Source organism: Ovis aries, chromosome 13 (assembly GCF_016772045.2).
Source record: "Ovis aries strain OAR_USU_Benz2616 breed Rambouillet chromosome 13, ARS-UI_Ramb_v3.0, whole genome shotgun sequence".
Classification (NCBI taxonomy): domain Eukaryota; kingdom Metazoa; phylum Chordata; class Mammalia; order Artiodactyla; family Bovidae; genus Ovis; species Ovis aries.
Genome location: NC_056066.1, coordinates 65,210,303 through 65,225,648, shown reverse-complemented (window position 1 = coordinate 65,225,648; position 15,346 = coordinate 65,210,303). Strand labels below are relative to the sequence as shown.

At 53.0% G+C, this 15,346-nt stretch overlaps 1 protein-coding gene across 10 annotated transcripts in view; it reads right to left on the bottom strand.

Annotated features, from left to right (window-relative positions):
- The window catches only part of EPB41L1 (erythrocyte membrane protein band 4.1 like 1), a 168,169-nt gene that overhangs the window by 120,343 nt on the left and 32,480 nt on the right, over positions 1 to 15,346 (bottom strand). For 7 of the 10 annotated variants that reach the window (XM_042230096.2, XM_060397762.1, XM_060397766.1 and 4 more), the window contains exon 1: positions 14,108 to 14,241. The exons of 1 other annotated variant lie outside the window; for it this stretch is intronic. The gene's annotated coding sequence lies outside the window, so the exon portion shown is untranslated. Of the gene's footprint in view, positions 1 to 1,253; positions 1,281 to 2,854; positions 2,917 to 14,107; positions 14,242 to 15,346 lie in introns of those variants that run through there. 2 more of the 10 variants (XM_042230097.2, XM_060397759.1) reach the window with 2 other exon arrangements.

The following is a 15,346-nucleotide window of genomic DNA, read 5'->3' as shown; positions in this document are numbered from 1 at the left end:
AGTGTTTTCACAAACCTAAGTTCACAAACAGACACAGATGTTTTCCAATAACTGGAGTATTCTGTTTAAATTTTAAGTTATTTAAAAGTAAATAAGATTGGGAATTCCTGATGGTCCAGTGGCTAAGACTCCACGCTCCCAATACGGGTGGCGTAGGTTCCATCTCTGGTTAGGATTCTAGACCCTCCATGGTGCATCTAAGTGTTCGGAAGCCTCACCTAAAGATGCCTGTGACGCTACAACTGAGACCCGGCGCAGTCAAATAAATAAATGTTTTAAAATTAAATACGATTACAAATTCCGTTCCTCAGTGGCACTAGCCACATTTCAAGTGCTCCATAGCCACACGTGGCTACTGTATGGGACAACAAAGTCCCAACAGTCAAGTCCTAGAGGGTGGGGCTGGTGGCCTCCATGCCCCTAATCCAGAGCTGAGCCTCCTAAAGTCAAGTCGAATGTCAACAGAACCGGATTTACTCATTCCAACCCCCTGCAGAGCCTGATGTTAGTATCTACCTCAGGTGCCTTTATACTCACGGTGCAGGTGGCAAAGGGATCAGTGTGCCCATGCTCGGAGGATGGCATGGGGGCTCAGAGAGATAGGTGACCAGCCCAAAGTCACTCAGCTGTGACCCACAGACTGTCTGACTCAGAAGCCTAAGCTCTGTCCCTAAAGCCTGGCAGGGACCTGGTCTCAGGCACAGACTTCTAGAGGAATAAATAAGCCTTTACCACTAAATCCCCCAACTCCGCAAGTCTAGTGGCAGAATATGTGCTCACTTGCTCAGTCACGTCTGAACTCTTTACAGCCCCATGGACTGCAGACCAGCAGGCTCCTCTGTCCACGGGATTTTCCAGGCAACAGCACTGGAGTGGGTTGCCATTTCCTTCCCCAGAGGATCTTCCCAACTCAGGGATCGAACCTGAGTTTCCTGCATTGGCAGGCGAGTTCTTTACCACTGAGCCACTAAGGAAGCCCAGAGAATGTCCCCTAACAGGAATTAAGGGTTAAAGGAGAGGAAGTAGCGTGGTCTGCACTAGGCGGTGGTCCTGTATGTGGGGCTTAGGCCACTAGGGTGTCGTTCCCACCAGCCCTCTCTCCCTTACCCGGCAGGAGGCAAAGCCAGCAAGGTCCACTGGCTGCTTGTCCTCTGGGTTGGGTCCCCTGAGGCTAGCTGCCATGCCCTCCCTGACATCTTGCCCAAGAACACTCACCCAGAGGCCCCTGGACTAGGGCCAGAGCCTGTACTCACCTCCCAGGGTCACCTCAGCTGGAGTCCAGGGAAAGGGTCCAAGAGGCAGTCCACTCCCACCCCTAGGAGGAGGGAGGAGCAGGCCCAGGAGGCAGATTCCAGAGAAGGGAAAGGGTGGCAGGGATAGGCCAGAAGAACCTGGGTGGTTCCACTCGTCTCCTGGGGAGCATGGCTAGCATTCAGCCCCCTCCCTTCAGCCTAACCGGGCGAAACTCTCACCAGTTATTAGGTTTAACAATTAACTCTGGTTTCCACTTCAGCAGGAGGCAGTTCCAGCAGAAAGTCCCGTCTGGGGTGGGGGGACTTGGAAGGGGATAGAGAGGAAGGGGTTGGAGTGAAACGGAGAAAGAGGTGGTTAGTAAAGCCACCCACCTCCTCCTTCCCATCCTACCAGTGTGGGGCAACTAGAGGGGGGTTGTGTAAGTTCCATAAGGTCAGGGGCAGTGCCTGGCACATAGTAGGTACTCAATAAATTTAAAAAAAAATTATTTATTTGGCTGTGTTGGGTCTTAGTTGCAGCACATGGGATCTTTCTTTGTGGCAGGTGGGCTCTCTAGTTGTGGTAGGCCAGCTTAGCTACCCACCCCCACTACCCCCCTCACATGTGGGATCTTGGTTCCCCAACCAGGGATTGGACCCACGTCCCTTGCCTAGGAAGGTAGATTCTTAACCACTGGACCACCAGGGAAGTCCCTCAATAAATATTTTTAATTAACAAATAAGCAGGTGAGGTGATAGAGGAGAAGTGTGTGTGTGTGTGCGTGTGTGTGTGTGCATGCACGCGCGTGCGCCTGCACACACGCACGCGCTCAGTCATGTCTGACTCTCTGCGACCCTATGGACTGTAGTCTGCCAGGCTCCTCTGTCCATGGGATTTTCCAGGCAAGAATACTGGAATAGGTTGCCCTTTCCTCTTCCAGGGGATCTTCCCCACCCAGGATGGAACCCTCATCTCTTGCATCTACTGCTTTGGCAGACAGGTTCTTTACCAATTGAGCCTCCCAGGAAGCCCCAGGTGGAGGAAAGCAAAAGTTGACTTGTCCTGGGTCCTTGCTGAGACCAAGCTGGGCTGAGGACCGGGAGGGCAGTCACCCAGAACATGCCAGGAAATGGCTCTGAAGTCCCCCAGCCCTGGCACTGCCCTTCCGAGCTGTGACCTTTGTAGCGCAATCTTCCCCATAAACAAGGGGTGACGGATAACACTACAGTGTCATGTACAGGGCTACATGGGGCCAGGCCCAAGCTGCTGGTGTGCTCCATGCTGCTGTAACACAGTCATGTCTCTCGCTGCCTGGCAACAGCTTCTTCTTCTCAGGCCACCCCCTGAACTCCCCCACATCCCAATATTCCCCTGGATCCCACCTATGTGGCCTTTTTTTCTTTCCGGGAAGAAGGAAAGCCCGGGATGATGACGGTTCCAGCCCACTCACATCCCACCCACCTGGGATCACACACACACCCTAGCAACGGACTGCTCTCATCTGGCATTCGCTTGTCATTTATACACCCCTCCTGGGGCCCCCTCCTCACCCTCTTGCCCCCATCCCCTAACCCAGACCTACAAAGGATCGTAGCCCACCCCAGGCTCGTGTGGAACTCACTGTGGCCAGTTCCCTGGGCGTTCTTGGGTAGGGGCTCCCCCTTCTGGACCTCTGCTTCCGGTCTGTGTAACGAGGAAGTGAGAGGGGTGGACTAAGAGATTGCTTCCCCTGATATTCAGAGTTTCTGACATTTCTGGGATCAATTTGAGTTTTAACTTCAGACAGACCAGTGTTCAGATCCTGGCCAGGTAAACAAGCAGCCTTGATGTTACGAGATAGATTCTGAGATAGGACTGCAGAGCCCCGGAGCACCAGTTCACCCCGGACTATTCTCAGCTCAAGCCTGGGCAATGGGACAAAGGGCCTCCATGCTCACTGGGCCCTACTACCTCCTCCATAAAGTCCCAACTTTCTTTTCCTGCCCCACCTTTCCAGTCTTCTCTCTGTCGTTCTCAGCAGCAGCATCATGAGTGATCACTCCCCCAGTTTCTTCTTGGTAAGACAAAGTTTGAAGCTCACCCTTCATCTGGAGCATTGACCCTAAGGCCCTTTTTTTTAAAACAATTTTTATTTTAAAAAACAAAAAACATTTGTTTATTTACTTGGCTGTGTCAGGTCCTAGCTTCAGCACATGGGATCCTTCTTGCCTCATTGTGATGCACAGACTCTCTAGCTGTGGCATGTGGAGGCTTAGTTGCTCTATGGCACATGGGATTTTAGTTCCCCAGCTGGGGATCAAACCTGCGTCCCTTGCATTGCAAGGCAGATTCTTAACCACTGGCTCACCAGAGAAGTGGAGATTCTAGAGTCGCTCCTGTTTCACTCCACCCTTTCCTGCTTCCTTCTCACAACTCTCCGAGCTTGCGGCCCACTCTCCCATCTTTGGCCTGATACTCGTCTCCTTGATCTCCCCAGGGAATAGCTGTCTCCCTGACTCCCCCTGTCCCCTCCTGCTTCATCCCCTTTCAGCTCTAATGTTGCCTACAGCATGGAGTCTACACTGAACACTCACTCCTCAACTCTCTCAGCCGTGTCTCTCTCAGCCACTGCTTCCTGGAAGACAGTCTTACCAGCCCTGCTACATGACCTTAAGACCCTGCAGACCAAGGACCCCTTGCAATGACTTTTCTCTGTCCCTCACCCTTGCTCCCTAGCATGGTGAGAACACAGCGGCTACCTGCTGAAACAGCAAGGGTAATAACCATTAGCTGAAAAATAAAGAATTATAATCGCTTATTAAGGGACTTCCCAGGTGGTCCAGTGGCTAAGATGCCATGCTCCCAAAGCAGGGGGTCCTGGTTCGATCCTTGATTAGGAACTAGATCCCACACGTCAAAACGAAAAGTTCACACGCTGAAACCAAAGATCCCACATGCCACAACTAAGACCCAGTGGAGCCAAATAAATAAATATATATTTTTTAATTGTTTACTGACCATTTATTCTTTACAATGCTCGGATCTCAGCATTTAACACACGTCTTTTCAGTTAAGTCTCTCAAGCCCCATTGTCATTCCTGCTCCTTTGTTTTAAACTGAGGAAACTGAGGTTCAGAGAGGTGAAATGATTTGTCCAAGACCACGTGGCCAGGAAATGGCAGAGTCAAGACTGGAATTTCAGTTCTTATCCACTGCCCTACTTGCCTCCCTCCAATCCACACATAAAAGAGGGGGTAAGTGAGAAGTTGTGACTCGACAGTGCTGAGGTCGTGGGGGCTCCAGAGAAACCAGTCCTTCCCCAGCGCCAGAGGCAGACTCAGTAAATAAAACTGCATAACCTTCTATTAAGCACCTGCTCTGTGCAAAGCTCTGTGCTAGGTGCTGGCTGCACAGAAGGTTACATGAGCGATCTGGTGCTCACAATCTAGCACGAGAGACAAGCCACGTGCCAGGATAAATCAAAGAGCAAGCAGACCTTGTCCCCAGAGGGGAACAGATAAGGTACTACAGAGGGGGGAAAGACAGATGTCACTGTGGGGGTGGGGATGAGAGGGCTCACAAGGCTTTGGGGGACAGAGGTTAGCATCTGAGCTGAGCCTGGACAAGGCAGGCAGGATTTCAGCAGTGACTAGGGAGGGAGGCGGGTGGCATTCCTGGCAGAGATGAACCCAGGATGTTGGGGCAAAGACACAGGTAAGCACTGGGTGTGTCCCAGGAGCCACAGCAGATCCCCTCTACCAGCTCCTCCCCTTGGCACTGGGCCCAGGCATCCGGCCCTGAAGAGAGGTCACCATGAGTGCTCCCAGACTCACAGGCACCTGGTTAAATCTGATGAGTGGGCATGGACAGGAAGAAAGGGCTGGGTGCCTGGACACATGGTCTGACAAGACGGGCTCAAGGGGCTAGAATCCAGGCTCTGCGTAGAAGCTCTGAAGATGGGAGATGCTGAAGAGAGGAGGTGGTCCTATCAGAAGTGGGTGAAGCTGGGGAGGCAGCGAGGAAAGGGACAAAGAATGTGAAGTGGACAGCAGAAGGCCTGGCTTCTAGAACCACAGATCAAAGCTGCATGAGACCTGGGGCTTATCCTGCCCAGACCTCACTTTACACCTGGGAAAACTGAGGCCCTGATAGCGGAAGAGCCGGGTTCGCATCTTCAGAGCAAAACCAGCCATGTGCTGAGAGGAGGGAGAAATCTGACTTCAACACCCCCCTCTGCCATGACCTCCTAGTGACCTTTCTCCAGTCCTTAGGCTCCCACTCAGTACAACAATCCTTGTCTCGGCAGTTCTAAACTTTTATGGGTCTTGACTCAAAGACTCACATGGTGCCTAGGGGTCCTTTCTGGAGAACAAAGAACACTCTGAGAATTGTGCATGCTATTTCAGAAGTTCACAAACATCTGAGACCAGTGTTCTCTGAGGACAATCTGAGAACCCTCCGTGTCCCAGTCACCTCAACTGGAACCGATTAAAACGGGCTGATTCCAGGGCCCCAGCACAGGGTGCTGAGTCACAGTGATTTTTAGCTGTCTCACCTATTGAATATAGAGAGGGCTCCATAGCTAGAAGTTTTAAAGCCACTGCTCATTAATCAAAGTCCCCTCTGGTTGAGCCACCTGCTCAAGCTGACCACGGTCAAGGTCAAGGTTATGGTGGGGGTGGGTGGAGGCCCAGCAAGTGGATTGAAGCTGGCCAGATTCTGAAGTGACCTTCTGAGATCAGCAGCCCTGACTGGGAGGCAGTCTGGACTCCTGGGCTGAACTTGGGCTGAGAGGAAGGTTTCTATCGATTTCAGCCAAAAGGCTCTTTTCCTCTCTCCAGACTCTCACTCTGGCCCTCGGCCTGGTCTGTCTTCCTTCCTTTTCCTTTTGAGAACAAGTGTGCTTTCCTGGCTTCAGCCTCTGCCTCTCTCCCCTCCATCACTGAGGCTGATAGAGGACCTCCAAGCCCCCAAGCACTCTTCTAAGCTTTGAAAGATGATAAGCTTATTTAACTGGGACACTCTGGGCAATCCATGAAAAACTAAGAAAACCAGTGACAAAACAACATCTAAAGAAAAGGCCAGGACTTCTCTGGCGATCCAGTGGTTAAGACTCCATCTTCCAGTGCAGGGGGTGTGGGGTGTGGGTTTGATCCCTGATTGGGGAATGTAGGTCCCACATGCCTCAGGGTATGGTCTAAAATTTTTTTTAATAAATAAAATGAAGTCTGGATTTTTTTCAATAGTTAATAAATATATAAATAAAAAGCCAAATGCCTTCAGTCCTACCCTGTCACCTGCCCCTGATGCAGCATTTCTCCTGCAGGTGGGCAGCTGCCTAGAACCAGAGGCCGAGCACCTATAGGAAGGCTGGTCTCTGATGGGGTAACAGCAAAACCTTGAGAGGAAGCCTGGGGTGGAATCCACAGTCTCTATTCTCCAGATTCGAGCAAGTGTGCATCCCTCTGCGGACACCTAAGTATCCTCCAAGGCTCCATCAGGGCAGTATAGGAAACGTTCAAGAGCACCCGTGGGCTTTGGATAGATCTGGATTGAAATCCCGGCTGTGCCACTTGCTGGCTGAGGACTGGGTAGGACTTGGGCAAGTTATTAGCCTCCTTTAATAAAATGGGATCGTAATCCCTGCCTCACTGGGTAGCTGCAAGGATTAAAAGACATAAGGCGCATAAAGCGCTTAGCACGGGGCCTGGCACCTGGTGAGCCAATAAACGTAAGCACTTGTTTATCAGTCACCAGCCCAGCCTCTAATGAGGAAGACTCTAAGCTTTCTAATTCTTAGGTCGCCTCAAGCAACCCCCAAGCCAGCCACCAGAACTGGGTCTTTATCTTCAGACCTTTAATCTGGAGAGATGATGGGGAGAGAGAAAGCAGGGGGGAAGAAGGCAGGAGAAGGGAGTGAGAAGGAATTGAGAAGAGGGAGGAGGAAGGGAAAGGACAGTTGAGGCTGAGGAGGGGCCTGGCTTACCAGCGTGGGGGAAGGAATATGACTTTGGTGAAACTGCCAAAACAGGATAAGCCTTCTCTTCTTTCCAGAGCCTTCCCCAGGCTGGCCAAGGCAAGGCTGAGAGGTACATAGCCTGCTGAGAAGCACTGCCCCGGCTGTCAGTAGGGACACTGAAGCCTTGGGTTACCTTCACTCTCTGGCTCCCCACGAGGCTGCTGCCTGCCCATGGCGCGCGGCCTCCACCCCCAGAGCAGGCAGAGAGCAAAATGACCTGTCCATTGAGCCTGCGCGGAGGCAGCGCTCGTCCACTCAGGACTCAGGGACCCCCTTGCTGGGGAATCTGATCCTAACTGAGCAGGACTCTCCCCGCTGCGTCCCCAAATCTGGGCCTTGTGTCATCCTCTCTCCAGGCCACCACCTGCGCCAAGGTCCTGCTTCTGGGGCTAAAGTTGCAGCCAGGGAAAAAGGACCATTCAGACTCTAAACAGGAACCACAAACAGGGTGTTCCAATTGCCCCTGACCAGCTGTTGACCTTCAGGGGTGTCACTTCCCTCAGAATCTGCTTCCCTCCTCTGGCTAATGAGGGCAATGGAGGACCAGCATCTCTAAGGTTCTCCTGACTCTGACAGAGCTCTCCTGCTGGTAGGACGCCTGGAAGCACAAAGGGGCAACAAGGACTTGCCTCAGAAGAAGAGTGGGCTGGGCTGGGCTCTGCTGAGAGTGCCGTGGATGTGGCAATGGCCAAGGGTTATCACGGAGATGACGATTATCATTAAAAATCACAGCCACGAACTCAAAAGCAATTTACAAAGAGCTTTCTTATTATCCCCTGGGGTTCACAATCTGGTGAGGTAGGTAGACCTGGATGATAACTATTCATATTTGGCAGATGAGGACAGTGACGCAAGATTTAGGTGATTTGTCCAGGCTACTAAGTGCAGAGAAAGGGGAGCCAAAGAGGAAGTAATAATTCCTGGGTGCCTGCTGTGTGCCACCTCACCAGGCTCACTCACAGCTGTTGTCCTTGGTTTTATTTTGTCAGTATATTTTAATTAATTTATTTATTTGACAGCACTGTGCCCTTGTTACAGCACACAAGATCTTTAGTTTCGGCATGTGGACTCTTAGTTGTAGCCTGTGGGATCTTAGTGCCCTGACCAGGGATTGAACCCAGGACCCCTGCATTGGGAACTCAGAGTCTTAGCCATTGGACCACCAGGGAAGTCCCCACATTTGTTACCTTGACCACGTCTCACTACCACAACCCAGCAATCCAGCTGCTACTGTTCCCATTTCAGAGAAGATGACACTGAGGCTGAGAAAAAGCAAAGCCTGGATTTGGACCTGGGCTTTCGGGACCCCAAGGCCTGCACTCTTTTCCATCTTCCTGTATGTACTGGGTTGAATAGTGTCCGCCCTCAAATTCATGTCTTCAAAGAAGCTCAGAATGTGGCCTTGTTTGGAAACAGAGTCTTTGCAGATGCAATTAGTTAAAATAAAATGAGGTCATGCTGGCACTAAGCCCAACATGACTGATGTCCTTAGAAGAGGAGATGACACAGAGACACACCGGGAGGAAGGGGAGAAAGCCACGTGACAACAGAGGCAGGTGCAGCTGCAAGCCAGGGAGCTCCACGGATTGCTGGCCACCACCAGAAGTTAGGAGGGGGCACAGAACAGACCCCCTGCTCAGAGCTTTCAGATGAAACCAACATTGCCGACACCTTGCTTTCTGACTTCTAGTTCCACACTGCCAGAGAAAACATTTCTGCTTTTTTAAGCCACCCAGATTGTGGTATTTCATGAAGCAGCCCTAAGAAATTAATACATGGTGAGTCCATTGAGCAGCAGACCTGGAATTCTTAAATTCCAGTTTTCAGATTCCCACTAGGCAGCCTTGGAAGTGAATGGAGGCCTGGGGTCCTGGGAGGAGTCATTCTCATCTCTACTTCACCACTCTGGTTCAGGCTGACCTGAAGTCTCCATCCACCAGGGTTGTTCTGTGGTCCGGGTCTCTATCCACCCCACCAGGCCCTTCCATCATGCAAATAAGCACCCTGTGAGCCCCAGGTGAACGATCCTCCCCCTCCACCCAAGCCAACCTCTCCCACCACCTGGAGAGCTGTGGTTTTGAAATGCAAATCTGATCCTTCCTGGCTAGCTTAGTCTTCTTCCCTAACTCCACCAGCACCTGTAGGACTCAAGCTCTTCAGCCCCAGCCAGATCTGGCCTCAAATGTCCTCTTTATCTCCAGCCACTCACTGCACCTGTCCCCACCACTCACCACCTTCTGCTCCAACCACATAGAACTCTTTGTATTTCCCTTAACAAGTCACAATGCCTTTGCATGAGCTGCTCCAGCTACCTGGAAAATAAAATCTAGCCCAAACACTGCCTTTTCCTCCATGAACAGCCATACCCTGACACCCTGGACATTGTACCATGGCATCGCACATCGCCCCACATACCCAGCCTGGGAACATGCTGCATTCATTTCTGTCTCTGTAGGCCTAGGGCCCAGTACAAAGGCATTTAAGAATGTTGAACTGTTTGGACTTCCCTGGTGGTCCAGTGGTTAAGAATCTTCCTTCCAAAAGCAGGGGATGCAGGTTCGATCCCTAGTCGGGAAACTAAGATCCCATATACCATCGCAGAGCTACTAAGCCTGCACTCTGCCACTACTGAAGCCCACTCGCTCTGAAGCCCTCAGGCCATAACTACAGAGTTTGTGCACCATAATGAAAGATCCCATAGAACGCAACAATGATCCTGCATACTGCAAAAAAGTCCCAATACAAATTAACAGGTTAACGGATTTTTAAATAAAAGAATGTATATTCCTTCATTTTATTTTCAGAACCCAATATTATTATTGATCCTATTTTACAGGTGAGGAAATGAAGAGATGAAGTCACTTGCCCAAGTCTACTCGACTAGTATGTGGCAAAGACAGTGCTACATACTCTAATGCCAGTGCTAACAACCAATACTAGGTATACCATCCATTCTAATACCTTCATTTCACAGAAGAGGAAACAAACAAGAAAGAAGTGACTTGCTCACAGTCATGTAATAAGACATGGACCTAGATGAGCATTCTTCTTGTCATTCTTGAAGGAACTTAACCCAGGAGGACACGGAAAACTGTGTCTTCTGAAGAGTTTTTTCCCGCCTCTCCTAAAGCAGAGCCCAGCATGGACCTGGGCACACATTAAGGTCCCAAATCTATGGTGACATAGCAGTGAAAAATAAGACAGATATATAAATCTACTATATATATATATGTAAATATATACTATACATATAAATATATATATATAAAAAGTCTGAGGCCTGCTCAGATATTAGAAGATCAGGGCTTGAGAGGACACTTTAGGTACCATTTAATATGAACACTGCAAGTTCAGTTGCTCAGTTGTGTCCTGCTCTTTGCGACCCCATGGATTGTTGCCCACCAGGCTCCTCTGTCCATGGGATTCTCCAGGCAAGAATGCCAGAGTGGGTTTGCATGCCCTCCTCCAGGGGGTTTTCTCGACCCAGGGATCGAGTCCACGTCTCCTGTGTCTCCTGCACTGGCAGGCAGATTCTTTACCACTGAGTCACCTGGGAAGCCCCAAGTATCATTTAGTACCGTCTTCCATTTTATAAAGTCATCCATTCAACAAATTTATCGAACATGAATCGTAAGCCAAACACTGTGTGGGATACTAGAAGGACTGAGAAGCAGGTTCCTGCCCAGATGGCATCACAATTCAGCGAGGGGAGACAGACAGCCAACTAACAAGTTCAAGTATAATTATAAACTCTCACAAGCGCTACGAAATACAGGAAGCTGTAAGAATGTAAAACAGGAAAAACTGACTTGTTTTAGGGAGTTGCTGGGTGAAGGCTCCCCCGAGAAAGTGGTTTTTGAGCTGAAATCTCAAGAGTGGGAGTTAACCAAGACAAGCAGCAGAGGAAGGGTGTGGTAGATGGAGGGAACAGCAAGTGCAAAATCCCAAATGCATATGAGCTCCTGGCGCCTGGATAAACTAAAGGAAGGCCAGACTGATGGTTTCTAGGGAAGTGGGCAGGGACTCAGTCTTGCGGGTCTTGTAGATCAGCATAAGAAGTGGAGAAACGAAGCAGAGCAGGGAAAACCCCTTACTCAGAACCTGGCCCAGAGCAGACACTGTCAATGAGTCATTGCATTATTTGGTGAAGCAGCAATTTGTCCAAGATCACAATTATGGCTGTCAGCTATTTCAGGAAGGGGGCAGGAAATGCTTTCCAGGGGTTTCCTCCTCTAGGAGGTTCCAGCTCCCTGTCTGCACCTCTCTTGAGCTCTAGTGTACATCAGAATTACCTATGTTTGTTAAAACATGGACTGCTGGGCACCACCCTGAGAGTTATTGATTCTGTATATCTGGTGGGAACCCCGAGAATGTCTAACAAGATCCTAGGTCACCCTGCTGCTGCTTCTGGTCGGGTGACCATACTCTGAGGATCACTGCTCTAGACTGGAATATATGAGGGCAAGGGGGAGCAGTGAGTGAAACCCATGGCCAGGATATTTGGAGGATGTGTTGTGCTCAGTTGTGTTCGACTGTCTGCAACCCCATGGACAATAGCCCACCAGGCTCCTCTCTCCATGGGATTCTCCAGGCAAGAATACTGCAGTGGGTTGCCATTTCCTCCTCCAGGGGATCTTCCCTACCCAGGGATCGAACCTGTGTCTCCTGCATTGGCAGGCAGGTTCTTACCCCTAGTGCCACCTGGGAGGCCCCCATTTAGGGGCTGGAAAGGTAGATTCCTAAATGTGAGTAACAGTGAGACAAACTCTAGCACTCTGAGGAAGGGAAGGGGCCTTAAAGTCCCAGAATCCAGCCTAATAGCTGCTCAGCTAGGGAAACTGAGGCTTAGGGGGTTTAGACTCTTATATAAGAGAAGCTCAAAAAAAATCTGTCGAGTGAATAGCTAAGTACATGAAAGGTTTGACCAAAGTCAAAAGGAGACCCCTGCATCAAATTCCAGGGCTCCTGAGCTGCAGACCAGCCTTTCCTGCCCTGAGAGATTTGGGAAAGACAACAGCAGGCTCAGCTTACCCCCAACTTCTGCTGACTTGGTGGGGAAACATTTTTTAAATTGCAGAAATCTGCTGTTGGCCCAATCCTATTACCTAGCCACCCTCCTTCTTTTCTCATTGCCAGCTCACTCCCTTTATACTTCAAATCCTGTGTACTTTATCTTGGCAAGCTGAGCAGCAGAGGGGGAGGTCAGGTTCCAGGGAAGAAGAACTAGAAGTGAAGGGTGAATTCTTACACTTGGATAGCCTTCTTCCAAAACAGTTCCTTCCTCTTGGAAGGGTCTCCATTTCTATCCTCCTAGCTAGTCTAATCTCATTCTACCTACATTTCAGTACCAGCATCTGAAACCTGCAAAGCCAGAGGCTAAATTTGCAAACCACCTTTTCACCCAGTTTTTCTAAAACAGGGTGGCCTGGACAGAATTTTTCTATCCTCTTCCAGTTGGCAGCAAAACGCCACTTCTCTTGCAAACCCACATGCACAGACTCACTAACACACAAACAGCTATGTGTACATACATAGAAACAAATATACGAAAGCTCATGGAAAAACACATACACATAGACATCAAGAGATGCCTCATTCGCTGTTCACTGATGAAATACACCTGTGCCTTCAAACGCACAAGAAACACACAGAGAGAACACGCACACATGCACACATTTCCAAATGCCTGCGCTGCACCAACTGATGGAGAAAGGAGTAAGACACACCCAGAGACCTCTCTCCGAGTAGCTATCTCCTGAGGGGGATTCCTTGGAGTTGGGGCACTGGCCCTTTAAGAGAGTGGATCTCCCTCCTCCCCTCAGGGCACCTAAGGTGCGGCTCTACCCCAGGGAGCAGGGAGGGGCGAGGGTGGGTGTGTGGCAGACCTGGTAGGGCCCGGTTTGCCTCTGGGCGACAGTCCCAGCGCCACGACAGGAAATGGATCCCTGAACCGACTGGGTCACCAACCTAGGGACCGCTGTCGCCACCGCCACCCGCACACACACACCCCCGGGCTCCAGGCAGGACACGCCCTCCGCTCCGGCTCTGCCGGGCGCGCCGGCTCCGCTGTCACCCCGGCTCCCTCCGGCCCCCCCGGGCGTGGCCGCCCACCTGCCGGCGGGGAGTCTCGGCCCCGAGGGCACCCTCCCACCGCCGCCGCCGCCCTCTGCCCAGGCCAGGTGCCTGGTTCCCGGCGACGGCGGCGCCTCAGCAGCCTCCCCCACCCCTTTCCTCCCGGCTGTGTGCAGACAAAGCCGCGCACACGCACACCGGGGCTACGCGGGGCTACGTGGGTGCACACCCGCCCTCACACACGCACACACGGGGACTCACACTGGCGCGCGCGCACACACACGCACACCGCCACAGGTTCCAGCCACCGGCGAAGCCATCGGCACACACCCTCATCCAAATGTACACACACTCAGTTACACATTCAGACACACCCTCTCATAGACACATTCACCCCCAGACACACGCACACACACACACCACCCGGACGCGCGGAGACACAGGGCACACACCCTCTCACACACGCACGCGCACACACCGATCATCCACTTGCACGGACCCACGGGCACACGCGCGCTCACACCCCACACACATCCGGCGACGAAGACCCCGACACACACACATACGGGCGCCAGTACTGAGACTCACAAACCGAGGCCCGGGTCCCCCCAACCCCGCCGGCTCTGGGCGCCCGCCGCCCGCCTCAGTGGTGTCCACCCCGCCTCTGGAGCCTGCCAACCCGCCTGTCAGTGCTCCAGGACCGGGAATCGCGCTCGGAGCCCTCGGCGATTCCCCTCCCCACGCCCACCAGCCCAGAAGCGGCGGGGTCCCCGGGGCCCCAAGTAGGCGGCAAGGGTGGCTAACCTGGCTGCGGCAGCGCGGCTTCCGGGCGCTGTCTGTCCTCGGTCGGTGTGTCCGGCGGCCGCCCGGCGGGCTCCGAGGCGCACTGGAGCTGCGCACAAACGCCCCGCTCGCTCGCTGGCTCGCCCGCTCCCTCCCTCTCTCCCTCGGCGCAGCCCCCTCCCCGCCCGCCCCCCTCGCCCGGGCTCCCCGCTCCGCCCCGCCCCGGCCGGCTCCCCGCGACGAAGCGCCGGCGATCCCGGCCGCCACGGGCGAACGAGCGAGCGAGCAGCGGGAGGAGCGCCGCCGCGCGAGCTGCCCGAGCTGCCCGAGCCGGGGCCGCGCGTCGGGAGGAGCCGCGCCGGCCCCCGGGGAGGGGAGCAAGGGAGGGAGCTGAGCCCCGCGAGCCCGCCTGGCGCTGCTGGCCCGCCGCCCGCTTCCCCACGTGGGCCGGGCGCCTATCTGTGTCGCCGCGGAGCTCAGAGGCCGGGGCGAGTGCCGGGGAGACCCCGAGGAGACCCCACCCAGGGCCTCCGCGCCCTCCCGGTCCCAGCCTGGTGGGCTCGGGCCCCGCCCCCTGCCTCCTCCCGGTCCCCGCCAGCGCCGACCTCGGTTTTCCCTGGCTAAGACGCCTCGGCTCTCAGCCCAATGCCCCGGTCTAACCCCACAGCCCAGGCGCCCAGCTCGCCGGCCGGGTCCACCTCCAGTTCTGACCTGGCCGACGCCCACCCGCCTCCCAGCCGCCCTCCCATTGTTCCCGCGACCCGAGCTCGAGGAAGAGCGCGCCGCTCATTCGGGGAAGGGCTCAGCCCAGGTGGCAGTACCTCCGAACCCTGGCAGGGGTAGGGGTGCTTTCCAAGTGCTGGCCCCTGTCTCGGGGCGCCAACACCCACCCTCCACAATCTCAGACACACCCAAAGTAAAGAGCTTTTCTAAATTAGAGTTTAAATCACCACCGCCCTTAGAGGTGCCCCGTCAGGTCCTACTTTGAGTACAGACTGAGGCTTGGGGGGAGGAACTAACCTAAGTTCAGCAAGCTCGAGACAGCAGGGAGGAGAAGGCAGGGAACCCATTTGGGATCCACATTCCACAGAAGAAACAGGGGATTCCTGCCCAGAACTCCTGGGATAGGGGCAGGCCCTCCAGAAGTACAGGTAATAATGAGCCTGACCTCCTTGCTTAGACACGACTTAAAGCACAGAAATGTGGAAGAAGCCGCACTTTCAGAGGCTTTACTGGATGAAAAGGCCTACTAAGGGCAGG